Genomic DNA, 24884 nt, shown 5'->3' with positions numbered 1-24884 from the left:
GAGGATGGAGCCCCACTACACAGTGTCACAGAATGGTAGGGGTTGGAAGACACCTTCGGAGATCACCTAGTCCAACCCCCCCCACCCCACCCAAAGCAGGATGATGAGGACTTCCCCTCCTGCCCAGGAGGGGCTGCCCACCGGCAGGGGGGGGCTTTGCAAGCACTGTGCTCTGGGCCTGAAGGTAACGCCGGGACCAAAAGACTTTTCCAAAGGATGGTGACCTGCTTTGTCAGGTCCCGTGGGTGGCTGCAGCCCGTGTCCCTCCCTGGCCCCGCAGGCAGGTCACGGCTGCCAAACGGGGACACGGCAGGGAGACAGCCGGGTCGTTCAACTATTTAAGGCCAAGGTTAGGAAGGGATTAACACAGTTTTTCCAAGACCTTGAACTCTTCTCCTAATCTGGATTTGCACCTCTGAATTCACTGTTGAGGCCATTCACTGTCCCTCCTCCGTCTTGCAACCCCCATGTCCCTTGCAAGAAATGCCCTTGTTGGCACCCCATAGGTACCTTTGCACGTCCTAGCCTTAACAGAAACTACCTAAAAACCACAGAGCTTTGGGACCCAGACACACAATATGCTTCTCTGCTAAACATGCCACAGTGTCTCTTAACTCCTGACAACCATTATCCAGCTGCTGAATGAGCCTTGTTATAAGCAATTTTTGTAAATCATACTGAAAGCATAAAGTCAGAAGGAAAAAAAAAAAAAAACAGATCTTGGGTCATGAACTGCAGCAACACCTGGCAGGTTGGTTAAAAAAAAAAAGAAAAAAGAAAGAAACGCTAGGAAAGCTGTTGACACAAGATCCTAGGGTGATGGATTACAGACATCAACACGTATGTCACACCCAAGCCCAGGGCAGGGCTTACCCAGCCCTCCAGCTGCAGGGCTGACACCCAGCGCAGCTGCCTGACGCCCCATCCCGCACCTTTCCCTTCTGGGAGCCTCCCAGCAGCTGAGTTCAGAAAGGGCCAAAACCCAAAAGATTTTGAGATGTGACACAAACCCGAGGTTTGGGGTTTTTTTTGACCAAAAAGATTTCCGGTCCAAGGAAGACGGTGGCAGACGGGCTCTGTATCGGTGGTGGTGGTGGTGTTAGTTGGCAGCTCGGCCCCTTTCGCCTCCGAAAGGCAGAGGCGTGCCAACACAACCTTGCTATTGCAAGCAAGCAAGGCGCCGAGCAGGGGAGCGGATAAATGATGCGCGTCCCTGGGCTTGGTGCCTGTGTGCGCTGTGTCACCGGATTAGAGCCGTGCATGGGCCCGCGTGGCGGTTTGAGACATTCATTTTGGCCCTCGCTAATTACGAGCCCTCCAGCAGCGATCCTAACGAGCCAGGTAGTGCTCGCTGCTCTCGACGGGGAGGCGGGCAAGCACCATACCCAGGATTTGCGTGGTCTCCTCCAGCTTTGCTGGAGCCCCTCCTGGGCTCTGCTGATAACACCCAGCAATTAGCAGCTTTGCTCCGAAGGGAAATCCCGACAGGAAAGGGTGGGAGGGAGGCACAGGGCGGCGGGGCGGCTCCCGGGGTGGCAGCGTGGTCTGCGGGTACCAGCTCCCTCAGATGGGGAGTGTGGGAGGGGATGGCAGCCTGGGGGAGGCTGGAGGTGTGGGAGCGGGAGGAGCGTTGGGATGTCAGGAGGCATCAAAGCCAGCGCCTCGGAAAAAAAAAAAGAAAAAAAAAAGAAAAAGGCAGGGAGGAAGGAGGCCGGGGAGCCGTGCAGGTGTGACAAATTAAAGATTAGCACTGCCGTGTGCGGGGATGCTCCGCGCGGGCTTTGCGGCCGCCGGGGGTTTGTCTCGCTGGTGTCTGCCGCTGCCGTCACTACGTGCGGCACGTTTCCGACACATCCTCCGGCTTCGCCCGAGCAGCGCAGCCAGTGCCCTTGCCACGGCGCAGGGCCGGCTGTCACCCCGCCGTCCCCCAGCCTCCCTCGCCAGCCCTTCCAGCTACACCCTCTCATTAGCGGCTCACGACTCGCAGCCCCGGTCTTTGCCTGAAATCCTGCAATTACTCAGCGCGCTGGCTCAGACCCGGCTGCCGCACGCACGGTAGCCAAACAAAGGCGAGTGGGAACAGGCAGCCCAGCTGCCGCTCGCCCCGCAGCCATCCCCGGGCAGGCAGCTCGGCGATTTTGAGGGGAGGGAAACAGGTACGGTTCGTGTTTCAGGCTGAAATTAAAGCAGGAAGGGAAGGAACCAGATTGCCCATGAGCTGTGAAATCCGAGGAGGTTTTGTTTTATTCAAGGCGAGGCCATTTTGGCCAGCGGAAAAGTAGCTATCAAAATGGAGACAGAAAACAGTTCTGCCTGAAAACGCTGGGGCCAAATTGGCTTTGAGACTTGCGTAGTCCTGAGCCAATTAAAATGTCATAATAATGCAACCTCAAAAAAGAAAACCCCACCCAAACCAGTGTCTGCTAGTTATGAAAGATACGGAGGAAAAGAAATCGTTCCCCAGCTAGAAGTGTTTATCCAAATGGCTCTCTGTGAGGAAATCAGTGCGTGAAAAGGGAGAGGGAAAACCCCCCAAAGCAGCAGTAGGCTAGGTGCAAGCCTGTACTCTGCTCCACGTTTGCAGCACCTGTGCTCGTGTCCCCGGAGCTCCCTGGGGGTCCAGAGGGGTCTTTGCAAGTCTGGGAAGGTCCTGCCTGTGCTGCAGGACTGGGGCTTTGGGGTGGCTTCATTGCAAATGACAGTTTTGGCCTCTTTGTTGAATTTCCCAGCCTTGATGAGTCTTTGGGAGACATGTGTCCCCCAGGTATATCAGCAGTAATGGAAAGTGCCACTGTCACTACAGGCACTAACTCATCATCTTGACGACCCATCGATCCCCGGAAGAGTCGAGCGGAGGGTAAAATAAATGTGGTTTGCTGGGACAGGAGGGGAGGAGGAGAATACTGAAGACATTTTGCTTCACCAGCCACTGAAATCAGTGTAAAACCAGCCACCAGCTTCAGTGGACCCAGGGCTGGACTGTGCCCGTGCTCACCAAAAAACAGAAGAGAGGTGCTGAAAGGCAGCCCCCAAACACGGTCATCCCCCGGTGGAGGGAATCCCACCTGCGCCCCTCCAGAGCTGCCTCCAAACCTGCCCAGAGTTGCCAAAGCTCATGCTTGGTACCACCTTGCGATGAGGAGCATCTTGGACCTGCCCGCTGCAAGAGGGGGATTCCCATGTGCTCCCCAAACCACAGGGGACCTTCAGGGCTGGCAGAGAAGACTGAGTACCCCCCATTCCTGGGCTGGCGCTGCCCTACGGTGGGCACTCCGGAGCAGGGGTCTCCTGGAGGGATCTGGTGCCTGCCGATGCCGCGGGCTGCAGCAAGCCCTCGAGGGCAGCCCCACCGGCTAGCTGCCACAGCCAAGCACGGCGCTGGAGCTCATTAGCCGTGCTGTGAGGGAAGTTAATTAGCTCGGGGAAAACGCCGTGCTAATTTGCCTAACCGGCTTTTGGGACCAAGGTTAACCCCGCCAAGCAGGCTTGGATGCACTCCTTCTGGCTGGGGCTCTGCCTCCTGCATCCGTGAACGCAGGGGGGGATGCCCATGGGCTCCACAGCCGCTTTTGGACGTGTTATCCCTGCTCTTTTGAGGCCGTGCGATCTCAGGTCTCCCGGCAGGGAGGACTGCCATCCCTGGGACCGCTGTGATGCCAGCTGGTCCCCCTCATCAGGCAGATCCGTGGGCATGGCGTGGCGAGGGCAGCCTCTAGATCTGTGCTGAGCAGCCGTGCAGGATTTGCTTGGCGCAGGATTTGCAATGCCTGTGGCCGTCCCTGCCCGCCCCTCTCCCCATTCCAGCTGCCCCCTGCCCCCAAGTTACGTGCTGACCGCCCCACCGGCCAGGGCTTTGAAAGGGCGTCCTCTTTTTCTTTCTTTCTTTCTTATTCCCCCTGGTCTTGGACGAGTGTAGAACTTGGACAGGACGATTTGAGCAGCGTGTGGAGCATATGGAAGCAGGTCCCTGGCTGTGGCCAGGTGGAGGGAGCACTCAGCAGGCGGAGGCCGGGCATGGCAAGCCGAGAAGCGTCTCCTTGGCTCCGCAGTACACGGCTCCTTCTCTACCTAATGCTAAAGAAGTTGCTCTCGATGGCTTTAGAATCACTGTTTTTGGCACGCAGGAGTGTGGCTGTCCTCTGCTCCCCTGACCCCCACGGGAAGCCGAGCTTGGTTCAGTGTGACTCGCAGCGAGGGAGAGGAAGCAAGAGAAATGCGCAGAGCAAAGAGACAGGAGCAGGGTAATCTCCAATGCAAGCTTGCAAGCTTGTCTAAAAATAGAAGGCGAACCGTTCCCTAGTAATTAGCCAGGAGACAGTTTTATTTGCAGCAATGCGATTTCAGCAGCAGCGCCTTTGGCAGGAGGAGATGGGAATGTCCCAGCAGCTCTAACCTTGCGGAGCAGGAGAAAACTCGCCTCCCCCCGCCGAGGGACGTTTCCCACAGGCAGCAGGCGAGCGTGGGCTCAGGAGCGAGCACAAGCGCGTCTTCCTCTGCCCGCCGGGACAGAGGGAGCAAGAGACGAGGTGTCCTCTCCACAGCAGCCTGCTGGGATTAGATGCTCCTCAGCCTTTGCACTGGAAGAAACGTTAAAGTCCTTTTGTGGGGAGGGGGGGCAGAGGCAGCAGCATCCCCGCATTAAGGGCTGGATCCCTAAAGGGGTTCGAGCAAGGACAAGCATTGCCCGAGGTCTCGGTGGGGAAGAACGGCATAGGGACCCAGGACTGGATGACAGCGAGGACCAAGCCCGAGGCACTCACTCGCCTGCAGGTGCCTGCTGTATCTAGGGGAGGTGCTGAGGGCTGTGCTCCCCCCCCTGCCCCCGCCTCTGAAACCAGCACATAGAGTCAAGGCCCCTTTTGGATGATGGGTGGTGGGTGTCAGGCTGGGCTTCCCCAGCCAGTCGTGGGGAGCGCTGGGTTAACACCAAGGCTACCAGGTATCTTCCCTTCAGGCCTGCCTTTCTTGTGGCAGCAAGGGCAGGGGGCTGCACCCTCCTGCAGCCATCCGTCAGAGGAGGCAGCATAGGGCAGGAGGGGGGCATCCCCACGCAAGGGATCCTCATGGGGCAGCTGGCATCTCCTTGCAGCAGTCTCCCTGAGCTGGATTGCTAAGGGCTTGGTGGAGGTGGGGAGAGTGGTAGGACTGTCCAGTCTGGGTCACAAGTGCCTCTGGGGCACTGGGAGGAGGGAGAGGCTTCCCTTGGGAAATGCCACCAGCCTGGAGGAACCCAACAAAACCGGGAATAATATTAAAAATGTGGAAACTTGACATTTACATCCTGCTGCTGCTTGCAGTGGGAGTGGGACTGGGATGGAGTCAGCCTGGAATCCAGGTTTTATGTATTTTATGGGTTCAGATATTGCATCTTGGCTACAACAGAAAACAAAAGCGTGAAGAGACCCCTTGTCACCGTGCTGGCCCTCTCCTGCTGGCCCAGCCCCGCACACCCCAAACCTGCCCACACCCCACCAGAGGCAGAGAGGAAGGACAGAGGACCTTCCTCTGGGACCGAGGGTACATTTTGAAACAGGAGGTGTGAATTGCCTGCAGGAAACCTTGCTCTGCAGCCTGACGGCACAGCAACAGCCCATCCGCAGGGGATGGCCACCACTGCCCCACGATCTGCAGAGATGTCGGGTACCATCACCTGCATCCAGGAGGACTGTTGCTTTCCAGACCCAAGAGACAGGTTATGACTCCCGATACAAGCATCCGGCGAAGAAGATAACGTGCTATCTGACCTACAGCCAGCAGCTCTCCTCGAGCCGCGAACGAATCCATTGCCAAATGAAAGAAAATGAGCTTTACATCCCATTTCAGGCAATACCCAGCCCCTGCTGTCGCCCTGTTGATTTTGTGCCTCTGCAATCAGGTTTAACTTCCCATCTTTCCATCTCCCCCATTGCTGCCTGCAAGGCCTGTGCAAACAGCGGGGGAAGCGGGCTAATTGCCTCTGGAAGAGGAGCGGTGATAACGCTGGAAAAGCCATCACAGGCCCGCGGTTTGCAAACTGAGAACACAGGGAAAAACACGCCCCTCTCCCCTGGCCGCTCTTCTGAAGGATTACTTGTACCCATAGGAGGGAGCGCTGCTATGGGGCACCGGGCGCGGCTGATTTGTGAGTGTCCCCTCTACCGGGACACGATTAACTGGAAAATTTACTAGTCGTGAGATCTCTCCAGGAGCCAGTTTAAACCCGGCAGTTCCTCTGGCTCGCTCCTGCCTGACACGGCAGCTGTTGACACTGGATAAAAAGTGAGGAGAGGGAAGAGGGATGGGAGAGGCTGGAGCATGCTCCAGAGCTGGGCTTCAGCTGCTCCCATCCGGCAGTGGGGATGGGAGTGTGGCCGTGGTGGGGGGCTGCCTGCCTTGGAGTTACCGGAAAGCCTCTGAGATGTGCCTACCCTGCCCTTGGAGCCATAGGTGGTGGGGCAGGAGGGGGGCTTGCCGTGAGCCCTCGGATTCCAGAGGTTTTGTGGAGCTCCGCCTGCCCTGCCATAGCCACCACCAGGGACTGCCAGCTGCCTTCTGCCCCATCCCCTCTACCACCCTGTGTGTTGGTGCACACGCTCTCGCCCGCAGGCAGGGTAGAGGCGTGCAAGAGATTTGCCTTAATTTGCCTTAATGGCAAAGGAGGATAGCTGGTGGAGCCAGGCGTGCACTCACCCGGGGCGTGGAGAGGTGATGCAGCTCACCTGGGACATGGAGAAAGGAGCCATTTCCTCATTACCTTTTTTTCCCCCCTCCTCCCTCTGCCCATCTTCTGCCCCTGCCACATCAGCCCCATATGTGTCCCCAGCAGCCAGGGCCAGGGGTGCCACTGCCGTCCCCATGCGCATTCAACCCCTTCCTCCTCAGGGATTCTCCTGCAGACAGAGAAATCCTCCGGGGATGTACGTTTTACAGAGTGATGCATGAAAGCAATCAGCCCGGCCTTTCCAGGAGCACGGGGAGCACGTGGAGAGGGGACGCAGCCTCCCTGGGAAGATTATATCTGAGATGCATTAAAAACGGTGGTGGGGATTTTTTAAACTGGAGATCAAAAGCCAGCTTGGGAATAAAAACCAGTGATGGACAAAGAGGGCAGGGGGAGGCAGGGGCTGCCCCAGAGCTGGCCAAATCTGTGTGACTTGCTGTCCCATGAGCAGTGAGGGACAAAAGCCATGCTGGAGCAAAAGGGGAAACTTGGCCTAGAGTACCAACAGCTGAGAAGGACTGGTCTCCTCTGACCTGCTGGGTGGCAAAGCACTCATTTCTCAATTTCTTAAAAAAAAAAAAGAAAATGAGTGAGAGAGAGGGCCAGGAGGGGGACAGAGGTAAAAAAACGCAGCACGTCCCATCCTGGTGCAAGTTTCCCCTGAGCTTGCGTGCGTGCTCAGCTCTGGGAGTTAGAGAGGTGGCTCCCAAACATGCTCTGGCTCCTAGACCAAAGCTTGCCTGCTCTTTCCAAATGCACACAGGGAAGGGTGTGAAGTGTAAACTGCTGGGCTGCTGATCCAGGCTTCTTTTGCTGGGAAGAGGTGGGGTGTGGGGAGAAAAAGCCGACCAAAATGCTGCCAAATTAGCAGAGCTTTACACGTCAGGTCTGGGGAATGCCTGCAATCCCAATCTGTGCGGTGCGTCGTTTTAAGAGCGATTATTACAAGCAGCTCTGTAGGATGCACATCCCTTCCCTGCCTGCGATCCCCTCTCCTCACCCTCCTTGGCCTTTTGCTTCCCCCGGCTGCACCAGGAGTATCCTGACCTTAGCGGCTTTTCCCGGTGCCGATTCACATTTTGGATGACAATCAAGTCCTGGAGCAGAAGCTGCTGCTGGCATTGCTCTCATCATGTGGCTGGGGCGACGCCAGCGGCAAATCTGGCCGGGATTGTCTGCTTTTTCTTCAATAAAAGGGAAGTTAAAAAACACCCAACCCCAGCCTGGCATGGCAAAGCGTAGCCGTGCCCCCCTGGCAGTGCCAGCCGTGTGCTGCCTGGCGCAGGCCAGCCAGCGCGGAGGACAGATGGCTGCTGCCCATGCTAGCACGTTGCTATTTCGAGGAGGGACTCATGTTTTTCCTCCATCCACTTCTGCATTTCAAATATCAATCCTCCACCTACTTCTGTGTATTCAGGTATGAAACAGCCTGCTAGGAAGCTTTGGACCGATCCCAGAGACATCTCTCTCCCCAAAGGTCAGGAGTACCATATGCCACGCTTCCAGCCTCGGAGACCAAGCAACTTGCTCAGGGCCATGCTGGGGCATGGGTGTCAGGACAGGGATGGGATGTCTGGAGCAGCAGCGCCCAGCTCTGCTGCCGGAAGGTCACAACCACTTGCCTCCTTCGGTCACCCCACTGAAAACACAGCGGTGAAGTTCGTGGCTCCCTGGGCTGGGGTCTCCTGAAGCCATCAGCATGGAGCTCCCTTCTGCAGGACGTGACCGTGGGGGCGCAGGGTCCAGCCCTGGGCTCGCAGCGCGTGGTGGCACAACCCAGGTTCAGGAAGGCGTACGGGAGGGAGGAGAGACCTGCACCTCCTTTGCTCCTCCTTCCCTTTGGGGCCACCCATGCCAGGACACTGGATGCCTTTCGCCGTGACCTTCCTAGTGTCCGTCAGCGAGAGATGGGACGCAGTGAGAGATGGCACCCTGGCACCCATGTTGCAAAGCTAGAGCAGCCGCAGAAGAACGCAGAAAGCCCGGGGATGTTTCCCTTCCCTCCCTGCTTTTCCCGCACACACGCATGTGAGTGCTTACACAGACACACGCACAGAAGCACATGGATGCTCTGTGGGGCAGGAGCAGTGGCCTCAGAGGAGGACGGCAGTGGGAGAGAGCACGGTGGGCAGCAGGCAGGGGAGCTGCTGGGCAGCGCTGCCGTGAAATGGGATTAGTCTGGGGGAGGGAGGGAGAGGAATAAATGATGCTTCAGGACTTTCCCTGAAACACTCTGGTAAGAAACTAATAAAAACAGGGCCTGAGTGCAGCAGGAACAGACTTGCTACCTGCTTCCTAGATGGCCGCAGCCCAGGCAGGGCGAGGGCTATGGGAGGCCAGCTGCTTTCTTCCCTCTGCATCCTTTGGAGGCCCTCCACGTCTCTGTGTGGGACACTCGGGCAGAAGAGTGACACTGCTCCAGTGTGCCTGGATGGGGACAGGGATGAAGACAGGGGCTGCACCTCCTGTCCCCCTGCCCAGAGCCCGGGCACTGGAGCGTTGGGTGCTAAACTGGAGCTCAGTGGGGAACCAAAACAGCAGCCCCTCACCTCCCTCTCCACTGCTATGCAGTGGAAACCTCTCTTTTGCCCCGCTCTCAGGCTATTCATCCTCCTCTGCTTCAAATGCTGCTTGGGAACATCTGGGGTGGGTGTGGGGTCTCTTTCCTGGGACCCCATCTCATGGTATGCAAAGCCAGCACCCGCAAAGCGTGAGTGAAAGCCCAGAGTGAGGGATGGAGACCGGCTCAGTGATGCTGTGAGGGGTTGGGACCCTCGTCTGGCAGCATCCCTGGCAGTATTTAGGTGCCGTACGGGGTGTTAAGTGCAGTGGCAGAAGAGCAGCAGGCCAAATCACATTCCTCCGCCAGTCCTGGGAACGTAAAGCCTGGGCCTGACCCGAGGGCTGCCTGCCTCATGCATCACTCGGATGACAGCAGAGTTATTTTTTTCCTGACAGGACCCAGAAACCGGGTCACTCCGCATGTAAATCTATAACAAATCTGCCTGGGATTAGGCAGGCCACTGAGAGGTGGCAACAGACGGTATTCATCAGATGTGCCCGTAGCGAACGGCTCCGCACCACACACAGGGAAAGGAGCGGAGGCACATTTTTTCACGAGCAGGGGGGTTGCTACGCCAGAAGCTGCCGTCCTGGGTTGGAGGATTTGGACCATGACAGCCTCAGCAGAAACAAACACCGCATTCCGGGGAGGCTATTCCTTGCGAGCGATTAAAAAATAATAACGCGATAGTAATAAGCAGCACAATCAATCCCTCCACAAGCTGAGGGACCCTGGGGAGAGAGCTGGGCTTTTCCCAGAGCAAACTGGGACCAGCTCTTCTCCAATATATACAAATAATACTAGCAATAAACGTTAGATCTCGGGCCAAACTTTAGCGAATGACACCCTTGCAGCTTGCAGGATGTATATGGGCTATACACACATGGCTTTAACTTGCCTGTGCAGTGGACACGGTCCCGGTCTGGGGGCAAGGGGGGAGAAAAGCAGTGTGGGGGCTTGCGAGCTGCTTCCCACCTCCCCCCTTCCTTCTGGAGGAGGTGAGCACAGGCGTATGGGATGCTTATAAACCAGATCGCAACTCTCCAAGCAGCGTGCCTCTCTGATCCAAACTAACCAGCTGAGCCTTCAAGGGTTAAAGAATAGCAGCACTTGTCTCCATGGGCATCGCAGGAACCTCGACCCCTTTGGCTCAGTTGCCGAGGGAAGTTTTCAGCTGAAAATGCCAGGGCTCTGGGAACTATTAAACCCCGCAAACCCTAGATTGCTTTTATGCCTGCCCCAGGCTGCAACCTCGGATCTTTTCTTTTCCCCTCTGCAAACTGCTGGGTAATGATCCCTTTCGGCGTGCCAGCTCACCTCCCCTTCTCCCAGCTGGCAGCCCAGCTCCGCCACCATGCCCTTTTGTTCCGCCGGTGCTGAGATCTGCAAACTCATTGCTAATTACTGCATCTGGGGCTTCCAGCTCCGGCGACAATGCCAGGACTTGCGGCAGGCTCCTGACAGGCCAAAGTTCATCCCCCTGCTTATTTCCTTACCAAAGACCATTATCTCTCATTTACATCTAAACTAGTTTTTTATACCAGTTTAAATGCTGCCCCTCCCCCTGTAATCTCAATGCAAATGAATTAAAAGTTCATTCTTCGGATGCTCAAATCCTGCGCACTTTCTTTTTCGTTTCTTATTTAAATCACACACTGTTTTGAACTAAACCTTTTATTTCCTCCCAATTATTATTTCTGGTGTGTTTTCCAGAGCCTTACAACACGGCATCTGATTATACACAAAGCTTCGGAATAAAGCCCTGTTTTTTCCCTTCATTAAGGACACAAAGGATTCCTGTGTGAGCCAAGCAGCACTTTGGACATTAATACAGCTTTACACCCCAAATCATATCCCGGCTCTCTGCAGAGCAGGTTGGGGAGTGGATCCGTGCCTTTCCTTGCTGCTGCCAGCACCCTTCGCAGGCTCCAGCCAGCTCCTTCCCTCTCTGCAATTAGCATCCGATTAAGAGGTGCCAGCGTGTTCACCTGCGCGCTCCCGGCCGCTGGCTCTGCCTGCATCCCAGCTGTGTGTGTTTCCTGGATAATTCTGCCTGCTTGGGTCCCCTCTGCTTGCCCCCAAGTTCGGGATCTGGGGAGCTTGGTGGGCCCACCCAGGATTTCGCCGCTGTTGACCTGGTCCCATGGAAGGGAGTTACGGGGAGTTGCATGTAAAGTTCTGGGAATGCTCAGTAACCTGTAAGCCATGCAGCCCTCCCTGAAGCCTGAAATTAGTGAATTTGGGAATATTTCGGGCTAAGTGATAAGCCCGAGGACATAAAGGCAGAGCTGCTTTTACCCCCACATAGGCAGCCGCCGCGTCCCTCCCGGATCTGAGATCTTGTCATCTGGAAACTGCCTGAACGAGACCAGAAGCACAGGAAACCACCCCGTCTGCAACACGTTTCCCTTATTTAACGTCATCACGCAGGAAGGAATAATGTATTGCTGTGTTTACCAAACGAAGAGGGCAGAGCTTTTTATCAAAACGATGCATTACTGAGCTGATTAGCTGCACAAGAAGTCTCTCCAAGCAAATGTTTTTTTTTATCCTGTTGCATATTCCAGCATTTTAGAAATAAACTACTGATTTCTATTAAGTATTAAAAATACTAGTGATTGCAAAGAAGAGGTTTGGTGGTCACCTGGAGCTGACAAGAAGCGTTTGGAATTGTAGGGGTTCGGGATAAGTTTCAAAAGCAGCGCAAAGGCTGTGAGAAGCAATTTGCCAAATGGACACAGGATGGGAGTTTGATCACTGGTTTCCCCAAAGAGAGACTTCTTTTAATACAGAAAGGTTTTGCCTAACAGGCTTTGCATGTGTCTGTAAGGTAAGGATACTAGACTTGCAGCTCTGATACCACACCACGCTTCTCCTTTGGGACCTTGGGCAATTCAGGTTATCCCTGTCTCTCTTAAAATCCCTATCTGTAGCACAGAGATATTGCTGCCTGCAGTAAACGTCTGCAAAGTGCTTGAATGTGAGAGTTATTACTGTTAAATATCTGTGCAGCTTTCACCTCCGCTGCCCTGAGAAGCAAGCCAGTGCGAACGGTCCCTGCAACGCGCTCGTCAAGCAGAGCGGGAATCTCACAGAGCAGGAGTGAACACGGACCGAGAAACGTGAGGAAAGCCGGAGCTGCTCCATACCGTGAATTTTTTTTCCCCTCGAATATTCAAAATCCGATGTAAGGAGCTGCTCTGGCCGCTGTAGGCTTGCCTTCATTTTAGAAACAGCTGAGCCAGGCCATGTGGTGCCTTGAGAGCCAAACTGCCTTTCCGACCTGCTGCGGAGCAACTCGTCTGTCCCAAATGCCAGGCTGGCCACTTCTCTTACATCGAAAAAACCCCTACCATCTGAATCCCAGTGATCCAGGTCAGACTGACCTTTGCAGAATACGCCCAACCAGGGAGGTCATGAAACACCACAAAAGCCAAGAACAAACCCACTAATTGGCATCTTTTCAGCCATATCCCTGTGGCACCAGTCTTGCCCTTCTCAAACCGCCCCGTGCTGCCTTCAGACTGGCGAGACACAGCCTATTTTTGCAGAGCCAGGACGGTTAGCGATACTTTGTGTTACTAATTCTGTAATTCATACTGTTTGTGCTGGCAGGGAATTCCCCGCGACGTTTTATCTCAGCCAGTCTCCTCTGGCTGTTTAAAATATTTGGAATTATTATTTCTGGCTCACGGGTCCACCCTAGGTCGTGGCGGGATTATTCCCGTGTCACACATAAGCCCATGGCAGCGCCCCCTCCATTGCAGGTGGTCCGGAATGGATAGGACATATAGGATATACAAGACATGCCAGGGGTGGGGTGGTGGGGGCAGTGCAAACTTTTTGGTTGACTGGGGACTGACAAAATTAAGGCAAATGGGCCTTCAGGTGTTGTCCTGGCTTTTCCCGATGCCACTAAAAGAGGTTGCCCCTGGGCTGGGGGACCGGGCAGGGGAAGGCCGACGGGGAAGCTGGTGGATGGGCAGGGGGGAGCAAGTAAAGCTGCAGAGCAATGCTGGGGGTGCTCCTCTGGGGTCTGGGTGCCCTCTGTGGAGGGGAGCTGGGGGGCATTGAGCTGTTCTTGGGGCCGGAGGGTGGTTTGGGGAGGGGAGGGGTGCCTGTGTGTGCATGGGGGTCTGGGGGGAGGATGTCCTCTGCTCAGCTGCGTGGTCTGTGGCGGCTCTGCTGGCACGCTGCGGCCCTAAATCAGCCGCCTATATTCATAACCAATGTGCACGCTGGCCGCCGGAGCTGGAAGGCATATCACAAAGGGCACATTTTTAACACTTCTTTTTATCTCGCAGTCCTGCACATTTAAGCCTGAACTTGCATTTGAACCTCTGCAAATGCCTTTTACAGTCGTGTGTCTCCCCCCAGCCCCCCCTCCAAACCACAGCCTGCTCCAGAGAGAAACTAATTAAAGCTGCCCGACAGGCTGCTAAATATTAAGAGCCCAATAACGGTGCAGACACAGGGACATCATCATCTGAATGACAAAAGCTGGTAGCCAGTGGTTACTGGTAGAGGGACTTGGTAAAGGCTTCTGCAGTGGCAGACATCCCTGCCGGCTGCTGGGGACAGGGATGCTGCCCCGGGAACACCGTCCCTCTCACTAAAAGACTGTCTCGGGGACATCCCTCCAGCACTTCCTGCTCCTTATCCCACGGGATTCACGGCCGGGGTGAGGCAGAGCTCGCTGCCGATTCCCGTCACGTAAAGCCGGCGGGGAGTGCTGGCTGGGGTGGGGGGAGCCGGTGTGGGCTGTGGGGTCCCGACCTTCATTTCTGCCCTTCCTCCAAATATTCTGCAATTACGCGTTGATGGCCGGGCAGGAGGAGAAAAGCAAACACAGAGCGGCTGCGGCTGTTTGCTCTCGGCCGTGGTGTGTGGCGTAGTGGCTGTAGCACAGGTAAAGAAGCAGAGAGGGGACAGGCCGAGCCTGTATTTTGGGGTTGCTCACATCGTGGAGAGCCCAACAGACCCCCCAGGACAACAAGCCATAGGCACAAGTTCCAGCCAGTGTTAAAAAAACAACCCAAAAACAGGCAAAAGGGATTTGAAATTAATCTAAATCACGCTTCTCTCTGAAAATTTCGTTCCTGCAATTGTTCCCAGTAACGTGTACGATTACTCTAGCTGAAAGAAATGATAAAAAGCATTTCGTTTTCTCAGCTCGTTTACTTTCTACATCTGGCAGCGTTTTGCGCGCAGGCAGTTTCGCCGTTTTCCTGAGGTAGAGTGCCTGGAAATGGAAGCTGAGGAATAGCGGCGCAAGATGTTTTTTTAAACTGTTTTGCAAACGCTTCTGCTTCTAACGACCAATAGACAAGCTAAAGCCCTTGGCAAAAATGATATGACAATAAATAACATAGCAGTTTGCGGTGTTGTTATAATGGTGAGAAAAACCTTCGCGCTCCTTATTTAATATCCAGATACTACCTTGCAGTACAGTAGAGAACAATGTGCCGGCAGTAACTTTCCTAAAGCAAAACTGCCCGGCGACTTATTGCTGTCCCCAGCTGTGCTGTCACGAAGTGGGTGGAAGGCAGATGCGTTTCCCATGGATGCTTCCGTGGGGCTTGCCACTTGCCCTATAGACTGGTCCAGCTCCTCAAAGCTTGATGTCCTCCAGGGGAAGGGACATTAAAATGAGCCAGGAAGCAGTGCACTCTTCTGATTTGAGTGGATGCTGGGGACATCCTCTGTGATTTAGGGTCTGATGGCATTTCAGAGCAGGATGCTCTGAAAGGACCCAAGACCCAGCGCACGTCATGCGTGCCCACGAGATGTGCCAGGCTGTGTGTTGCCAATCAGTCACAGCGTGGAGGCTGCTGTGTGAGGACACCGTGGCTCTGGGGTGACGTGCGGGTTCAGCGCCACGGTTCCCACCTGGGAAGGTTTGCAAGGCTTTATTTCGTGTTGCTGGTTTCCCAAACAGCAGGGGAAAAGGTAGGATGGGGACGAGCAGAGCAAAGCTGTGCAGCTGGGGGGTGCTTCTAAGGTGGAGGGATGCAGCCCTCTCGGAGTCCTGTCCTCCTCCTCCCCTCCTTGGCGTGTCTGCAGCAGACAACAGAGGCACAAAGGGCACTGCCATTTGAAACAGCCATGGGCGTTTCGGTGTAATGAAGTCAGCTGTCAGGGGGAATTATTTTTCATGCTGATGTAACAGGTCATAAAAAAATTCCCGTGGGGGAAAATTCACGTGAAGTTTATCTGCCCTTTAATGTGCAGGTGTGAAAGATCACAGCTCCAGTCCAAACTCGAGGCCCCCTTACATGATGCACTCTCCCTCTTGAACATACGTGTAACCAGCGTCTCATCCCCTGGCTGCATCATCCCCTTCTCTGGTGCAGAAGAGGTGCTGATGGAAGCAGGACAAACCTGCTGAACCACCGTTTCCCACGCGCCCTCTCTGCACACCCCACACATTTCCATTAGTGTCCCACACCAGCTGCCTGGGGGGTTCAGCGCACGCATATTGGTTTAACCCACCCAGGCTAAGTGACCACGGTGCTCCCCACATGTTCTCCAGGGATGGCTTGCAAGCACTGGACCAAGTGAGAGCACATCCCACCGGATGAGAAGGAAGGGGAGAGGACGGATCCCAGGCGTGGGGCTCTTGCTCTCCGTTCAGCCCCAGGTCCCTGGGGTTGGTCAGCCCAGCAGGGTCTCCAGGACCTGCAGGTCACGTATCATTCAGAGCACGAGGACGTAGCCCAGCGTGCTGGCTTCGGCTTGCTCAGAAATTTTTGAATAAAATGGCTTTTCCATGAGACAATGCAAGCTCATCGGAGCTGATTTGTTCCCCAGGAGTACAGCAGCTGCTATAAACTTTCACGGAGAAAAAGGATGGAATTTCTCCTTAAAGCCAGACTTTGGAGGAGGATATAATATCAGGCCTGCCTGGCCAGTAGCCAAATGATTAGGACAAGGAAAGACTGAGTACAAATATTTTAGCTGAACAGAGGCTGAACAAAGCTTGCACTTGAACCTGGGTCTCCAACACAGTCAGTGGGTGCCTTGGGCCAGCTCAGCATTGCAGAGCTGTCCTGAAGCATCTAATTTGCCAAGAATCTGGATGGTGGGATGGGGAAGGCAGAAGAAAGCAAGAAACGCTGCAGAAACAAAAGCAACCCCCCACCCCACCCCACCCCCAACAGAGAGAAACTGGAAGCTGTCATCAGCCAAGGAAAATTTCCAGTTACGAGCCTACTCCCAGCTATCCTTACTATGAGCTGCTCGGCTGTTAGACCCCCTGGGGTATCTCCAAATTTTCCTTTTCTCTTCCTCCTTCTTTGAATACATGCATTGTATTGAAATGCCATACATACATACATACATACATAGTAATACACAGAACATATTCCAAGTATTTTACACACAAACTGCATGTAAGCTTTCCGTTACACCTTCTGGGCTTTGCGCTGTACACGTAAGAGAGTCTGCAGCAAATCAGAGATTTTACAATAGAACCCAATTGTGCTCCACACAGAGGCGCAAAAATGGTACAAAAATTAAGATTTTAATTTTAATGTGATCTTAAACGTTGGTCCCAATTAGGCGTATGCCCGAGTCCCATTGGAGTTAAGCACATCATTTCTTTGCTGAACAGGGAAGGCTGCTGAATCAGGACTCCAGACTGTAAAATTGCTCAATTGCCTTCAAATTTCTGGGGGAAAAAAATAGTGCGCTCTGAAAGCAATCACAAAATACATTTGGTATTCAAAGAGTATAAGTGAGTGCAGGGCTTATAATTAAATCCTTATCTACGAAGCTGCTACTGAGTGACTGTACATTCTGGGTAATTTTTAATGGCCTGAAACTCAAAAACCAGCATAACCAATTTTTTTCTTTTTTTGCAGAAGACACAGCTAGTTAGCTATAATTCTGCAACAAATCCATTACTGCAAAACAAGTCCCTGATCCTGCAAGCATGAATGTGCTTACTTTTAACGATGCAAGCCGTACCACGGGAAGCCATGGCAGAAGCTACCGCCGTTAATACGGAGCAGCAAGCGAGAGTGGGGCCCAATTGAAAATAAGGATGGGGTTGAGCCCTGAAGCGTGCAGTGGAGCTCTAGCCCTCCTCTTTGGTGCTACGGCGGCTCCTGCCAAGGGCCTGCGAGGAAGCCCATGGCAAGGTGACATGTGTGACACCGGTGGAGACATCAGCTGCAACCAGCCGTGGGAGGGCAAACATTTCTTTCACCCGCCTTCCCCCTCAACTCCTTAATGATGACACATTTTCTTAGAAATAGCCTGTCCAGACTTTTCACTGGGGTGAAAAACTCAGTGATGTCGTAGCAGCAGTTTAGTAAATGAAGTCCCACATTAAAGAAAGGATACACACGGCAAATTTTCACATCTGGGTAAATTCTTTGGGTTTTTTTAAAGCCTGGTAATTTAAAAGACAACTTGTCCAATTTTTCTTGACCTTTTGGGAATATTCTCCACACTTGAAAGCCAAACAAGGTTTGCATCCAATAATGACGTGGAGCTAAGGTTCAAAATGGAAACTGTGGGTTTGCTTGCTGGAGAAAGGCTGCTGTCCTTCCCAAAAGCACAGCGAGACCGAGGACAAGCTCTTCTTGGGTGTCGTTTTCGTAACACTGTATTCTTTAAAAAAAAATAAATCATGCCACAATTACAGGATCAAATGCGAGGTCTTGCCTGAAATAAAATGTCGCATGGCTTTAACTGCAAATAAGTTTTATAAAAAGCTCTTAAGCAGGTCAAAGCATAGCAGGGACACTCTTTGTGGACCAGTTTCCCCCCTCCCTCCTCCTTGGGCAAGGAGTGCGGCTCAGCCCCACCGCGGTGGGGTTTTGGAGCCACCAGGCAGGCTGCTCCTGGGGGTGGGGGGATGCCACCATCCCTGGGGAATACAGAGAGCAGCCAAAATAGCCCCTGTTGTTCATTTCTGTGGCCAGTCTGGCCCAAATCACTTATAGACGGGCTCCTCTGGGTTCCCGGGTCTCAGTCCCACTGCCTCTGTCGCCCTTGGCCGCCCAACATGGGGACCTGTGCTTCTTACCTTCTCCACCCACCTGCTGACACCACCCTGGCCACGAACCCAGCTGATCCTTCACCCAAGCATTACCAAAGTGCTGCCCAGGGCTCGGACACGACCAAGCCACGGCATAAAGCCGCAGATGGGGACAGGTGAGAATTTGTCCCAGGACCCTGGGGCTGGTGTCACATCCCCCCGGCTCACTGCGCAGTCATCAGCTCTCCTGCTTACACCACTGTAGGACTTTGGGGATATGGTGTCTGAGCTTGTCTTTCATGGTCCTGGGCTTTATTTCCACCATCCCCCCGCCCCCGATTTTGCCTATCCGTACATTTTATTGGCTCCTGTGCATTGGTTGCTAGGTAGCTCCCACTTCTACTCCCTTCTGCTCGCCCTTAACTTACTGCTGATCTCTCCAGTAGTTCCCGCATCCTTTAATTACATTAATATCTGTTACGGCCAAATGAAAAAAGGAAAAAAAAAAAAGGAAAAAAAACTGCTCCAGGAGCAAGCAAAGGCCAGTCAGCACAGCAGGCCTCCATCTTTTGGCTTTATCTTAATCCCCCCTTCCTGCTTTTTCAAGCAGACCCCCTCGAGTCCTTTTCCTTCTCTTGAGAAAAGCCCAGGCATCTCTTGAACTCATTTCTGCACTTTGCCTCAACCGTCTCCCCCGTAACTTATTCCATATGTTTGCTTGGCTTTGCCTTCTGCCGTTCCCTGTTTACCCCCAGCTCCTGAACCCTTAGATCCTATCACTGGGGCTCTTTGTTGACTTAATTGGATCATCAGCCTGGCTGCAAAGCTTCCCCAGCCAGCCCTGCTCCCCTCTCCTGGGCTGCTGCCCCGGCCTTACGCCTGGAGAAAAACATATTCTGGCACTGGATGTATAAATAGGTGATGCAGGTTAAATTTAAGATATATTGAAGCTGATAACCACAGGTGCAGGGGCTGCAATTCATCTACTGGAAACAAATGGCTCTTTCTGGCAGGGCGACAGAGGAGAGGGGGGTCCCCTGCGCTCCAGCGAGTGAGGAGTGCTCTCCCCTGCCTCCCCTCCTGCTCCCCTCCTCTCCCCTCCTACAGACCCCCACGACTGCTTAAAAAAAGGCCGCTGGCTTGCGCTGGGAGAGGCAAGAGGTTTCAAAGGCCCCGCAGAGGAGGTCCTGGCTCTCCTCCAGGCCACCGGATCAGCCAAAGGGCAGCGCGTGGGCAGGGCAGGTGTAGGGTGGATGGAGATGGTTACCCCCACCTACCAGCCAGCCCCCCGGGGCTGTCCCGCTGCCTCCCGCCCTGGCACCGAGAACCAGCTGGGGCACGTGTGTCTGCCTGAACTTGCTCAGTCTGACGCTGACGTTGGGACTGGGCTGCAGCTTGATGCATCAAAGGCAGGCCAGGATGTAGCTGCGTACCCCCGGTCCCTGAGATGCTCCCCTTGCTCGCTGCATCCCGCCGCACCGCGATGGCTGGGAGAAGCACCCACTGCTTCTTCTCCTCAGTGTGGGCACCTCGGCCTCCCACCCGTGGAAACCTTGTGCTGGTGCTGGTGCGATGAGGATCCCCCAGGCCCCCTGCCATGAAGGCATGGGGGAGAGCGGCAAGCAGCACACCCCTGGCCAGGGGGCTTCAAACCTACCCTCCTTCCACTGAAAATGAATGACAGGTGTCCTCATTGAACTGTGATAACTACAGAGGCATTACACAACCGTAACGCTAATAAAGGCCATACACTGGCAGGGAGGAGAAGGAGAAGAACAGGAACTTAAGCCACCGTCTTGGTGCGTTGTTCGATCCACGGCATGGACGGTTTCAGAGGGAAGGTGCTGCAGTTGGGGGAAATTTTTCTTCCTGCAAAAAATATTAAGCCCTGCCTATGTTTATCAACAGATGAAATCTCAGTTGCAGCGTAATACTATTAAAAAAGCTTGCTTGCTATTGTGTTTTAATTTATGACGTGGGAACTTTGGAGGTGGCATGGAACTCTGTGTGTGGGGAGTCTCGCTGATAGCTGGAGCCCAGGGCAGACATTCCTGTCCCTTTGCCACGCTCCAGACCTCTGAGGCTCCAGAGGAGAAAGCGCTCGTCCTCCCCTCACCTTGGACAAAACCTTCCTTGTGGATACACATATCCATGTGTCCTCCAGCCCTGAGCAGGAGGCTGCCAGCTGCAAGACCTGCTCAGATCACACTGAGGCTTTGTTCGAACCGTAGCCATGCTGTGCTGGGGAGCAGGTCTCTCTTGCTCAGCTGGTTTGAAAACGTTGCTCAGCTTTCTGCTCCTCTTTCTGCTCCTCAGTCTCATTTGAAACGCTGCCCATCATTCCTGCAGAGTCCATCTGGGAATGGAGGGCACCAGGACCCCAGCACGTTGTCAGCCATAGAATCATAGAATCATAGAATTGCCTAGGTTGGAAGGGACCTTTCAGATCATCGAGTCCAACCATCAACCTAACTCTGACAAAAAACATCACTAAAACGTACCTCTAAGCACTATGTCTACCCATCTTTTAAATACCTCCAGGGATGGTGACTCAACTACTTCCCTGGGCAGCCTGCTCCAAAAGGCAATAGGCAATTTTCAAAGTCAAAAAGTCAATAGGGAATTTTCCTCTGGTTAGGTGCTCATGGGTCTCCTCTTGTAGACACACTAGCACAGTGACAGCCACCATCCGAGGATGGCCACAAAGATGATCCGGGGGCTGGAGCACCTCTCCTGTGAGGACAGGCTGAGAGAGTTGAGGTTGTTCAGCCTGGAGAAGAGAAGGCTCCGGGGAGACCTTATAGCAGTCTTCCAGTACCTGAAGGGGGCCTACAGAAAAGATGGGGAGGGACTCTTCATTAGGGAGTGAAGCGATAGGACGAGGGGTAATGGTTTTAAACTGAAAGAGGACAGATGATTTACATTAGACATCAGGAAGAAATTCTTTCCTGTGAGGGTGGTGAGGCACTGGAACAGGTTGCCCAGGGAAGTTGTGGATGCCCCATCCCTGGAAGTGTTCAAGGCCAGGCTGGATGGGGCTTTGAGCAGCCTGGTCTAGCGGGAGGTGTCCCTGCCCAGGGCAGGGGGGTTGGAACTGGATGGTCTTTAAGGTCGCTTCTAACTTGAACCGTTCTGTGATTCTATGATTCTGTGATATTACGGTTTTGTGCTTTGTGCCACGTGAAGGTTTTGGGTTGCAAAGAGCTGAGGTACAAACCCACCTGACTGGACATGTGCTTTTTCTCTGCTCTTATCTGTGTGCCACCGGCAGAAACAATGGGGCTATGATGGTGTCCCTGTGCTTCATAGACCACATACCTCCCCAACAGCATCTTCCCACAAATACCGCCCAGCTGTCACCTATATGCTAAGCAGTAGCACCATTTAATGGCAACTCTGGGTGTGACGTGGGGGCAGCAGGAGGAGGAAAAATATGGGGCAGTTACATAATCAGGACAGAAATAATTAGGTAGATGAAATCCTAAGAGAAGTAATCTGTCTTTTGAAATGAACTGGCAGCTTGAAAAATTTAGAAATCTTCATCAAACTATTACAAGCCTAAAGCGTGCGTGTGCTTTGTTTTATGGGTTCTTAACACATACAGGACATGCAAGTATAATTAAAGGTTTGCAGTCCATCTTCTTGATATTGGAGTTGGACAATAGATACCACGATAAATAATCTGCAAATGATCCTTCAAAACCGAATAGTCTATCAATTAAAAAAAAAAAAGTCTCTTGGCATATAATTAACTCATCTACTTAATGTTGTCCCCTTTTGGTGCTGGAACTCTAGATTAAAAACAGAAAACATAGAGTTAAAACACGCCAACTGTAATATTATCCAAGGCAACTTTTATTAACTCCATGCATAACAGGAAAGTAACAGGACTAGAAAATTATTTCACCTGATCAAAGGCTAGAAGAGTGACAAATGTTTGCTTCCGCTGAGAAAAGAGTGGTACAGAAGTGTTAATTGTCACGTTGTGGCAGGTGTGCATCAGACCCATGAAAATACTCACCCGTATCTCCTGCCTGACCATGACTCATTGCTCGTGCTGGGTATGAACACAGAGGTTTCTCTGCACAGGTCCCCCCAGACCATGCTCCTCAACACGGCTGTTTGGTTTTGGCTTCGCTTTTAAACAATTATCACCTAAGACCCATCCTCAGAGTGCTAGCAAAGCGGTGCTTGAGAAAGCGCTATCTTCTCCCACCTTGGCGAGGAGAGGAAATGTGTTTTCCCTTATTTTTAAGCTTGTGGTTTGTTGAGCATACTTCTGACTTGTTCTGTAATATCGGCTAGCTGCGCTGGGACGATGCAACCCCTGTGCTGGCGCCAGTAGCTACAGCCTGGCCAGCGTCAGCCTGCAGAACTTGACGTGGCTCGGGCCGTCAGAGCCCCGCTCCCACTGCTGAGCTAAAAGAGAACCTCTTTGGTTGCCCATACAGCTCACGGTGCCCTGTTTGCAGCAGCCTGCTCCTTAGGGAGCTCCTTAGGTTCCGTGGAACCTCAAGTTCTTCTTACCAGAGGTGCAAGATGGGGGGAAAGACAAACATACAGAAAATTCCATGCTACAAGATGTGCACGGAGCACATCAGCCCCGAGCAGTCAGCCCCACCACTTCGGTTGTTGCTTTGCTCATATGACTGTCCCCCTGCTTAAAACTTCCTCAGTGGCCTGATTTGACACGCTGCTGGTGGTTCCATATGTTGGAGGGCAGGTTTCCCTCCTGGCCCCGGGCTACAAATCCCTAGTCTGACTCTACAGCCTCCCCCTGCCTGCATCAGCTCCTGGTCAAGCAGGGCTCCCCGCACTGTCGGCATTGCACAGGAGCTGAAGCAGCCCCAGCTTAGGACTTTCCTACGTGGGCCATGGTCACAAGCGCCCAAGTGGTGACTGTCCTCGGGAACTTCAGCAACCCATAACCCACAGCCCCTCCCGTTCTCCCCTCTCCTGCTCCAGGGTCCAGATACTCCAAATTCTCTCCCCCAGGCTCTCAGTGCTCCCATCCCAACTTCTCCTGCCTGAACTTCTCCCCATCCTGGCCGTCTGAGCCCCTCTAGGGCCAAAGGAGTGCACACCCTTCCCTGCTTGCCTGGCATGTCCAGCCTCGGTCCCCGTTGTGCTTTTGGAAGTCCCATCTTGCCCCAGCTCCCGGCATGCCTAGGGCTCCCAGACAATCCCTTCCAGCATCGCCGGCTGCTGGCAGCTGAGGGGTTTCCTCGCTTTAATAGTCACATCTAGACTGCTGCCTGTCCAAACAGCTGCAACAGACACATGGACACATTTTTCAAAAGCTTGGGCTGCCTGGGAAAGCTTGATTCTCAAGGCTCTCTGCAGCCATTCCCATGAATATTGCAGGCACCGGCTCTCCGCACCACGCCGCGTTCCTTGGAGCATCGGAGATGAGGTTAGGTTGGGTGAAACTTACTGTGATTTCCATTTTTTTTTTTTTTTTAACAGTTGACTCCAGCCCTTGAAACATCTGTCCAGCTGGAAAAGACCACGGAGCTCACGAGACTCATTTTTACATTAGCCGGTCCCCAGTAACAGCACCAAGCCCCACCTACAAAGGCCAAGTCATCCCCATCTGCAGCCACCTCCCCTCTCCTGCATCTTGCGCAGGCAATCATCCATCTTGTCCGCTTCTTGTGATTTTTGGGAGAACTCTGCCACCATGGCAACAGCTGTGTCAGACAGACTGACACACACCCATAACGCTGGAGCAGATACCTCAGAGTTTCTGCCATTATCAAATCCTTCCACTTCTCTCGCCCGTTAACTCTTTCAATGCTGACATTCCCCCGTTTCCAGCAAAGCCTCTGGTCTGGAGACCAGTTAGCTCTGCTTTCCCTGGGAGAAGTGCTGGAAGAGTTCCCAAACCTTTTATCCGCTTGTGAAGCTAAAATGTCAGGGTTAGTTTTGAAGGAGGTACGAGAGGCTGGAACATGAGTTTTGAGGCTGGTGACTAGTGGCTTGACACCATTCAACAGGCAGGAGCCCATGCATGGGCTAGCTATGCATTTTTAGCTATTTCAAGAGCGCGTCAGCTGGTCCTTATGGGATTGTTGAACTGTTGCATCCTAGTGAGTCTTTTTTAAACAGCTAAACCCTTTTTACTTCATACCTCTCAACAAAAATTCACTTGGATGTACAATGGGGTCAGGGATTGCACATCAGTAGCTGAAGCAGCCTTTTATCCACCTCTTTTCACACCGGTGCCAATGACTGGCTGGGAGTTATGGCCAATTGGTTTCCAGACTTATTTGGAAAAAGAGAGCAACCTCAGCCTAACAAATGGCTGCAGACCCCCGTCTTGGTGTTGGGGGAAGCCAAGGGTGAGGAACCAGCTGCTCTTTCCATATTTTTCCTCCTCCTCCTCCTCCTCCAATATGTCTGGGAGGAGAGGTCTTGCCTGGGATGCCAGTTGCATTCTCCACTGTGTGCATGGGGACAACTTTGCTGGACAAGTGTCCAGCCTTCCAGTGGCCAAACACCCAAGAAACATGGGGTGCCCATGTCTTCTCAGCTTCTCTCTTCAGTCCCAGCATCACAGACTTGGAGATCATGCTGGACAAAGGCAGACTTAACTCAGGGCATGGTGACAATCACGGGGCTCGTGTAGAGAAGCC

This window comes from Chroicocephalus ridibundus, chromosome 1, assembly GCF_963924245.1.
Source record: "Chroicocephalus ridibundus chromosome 1, bChrRid1.1, whole genome shotgun sequence".
NCBI lineage: Eukaryota > Metazoa > Chordata > Aves > Charadriiformes > Laridae > Chroicocephalus > Chroicocephalus ridibundus.
The sequence above is the reverse complement of the archived record's forward strand: the minus strand, read 5'-3'. Positions refer to the sequence as shown.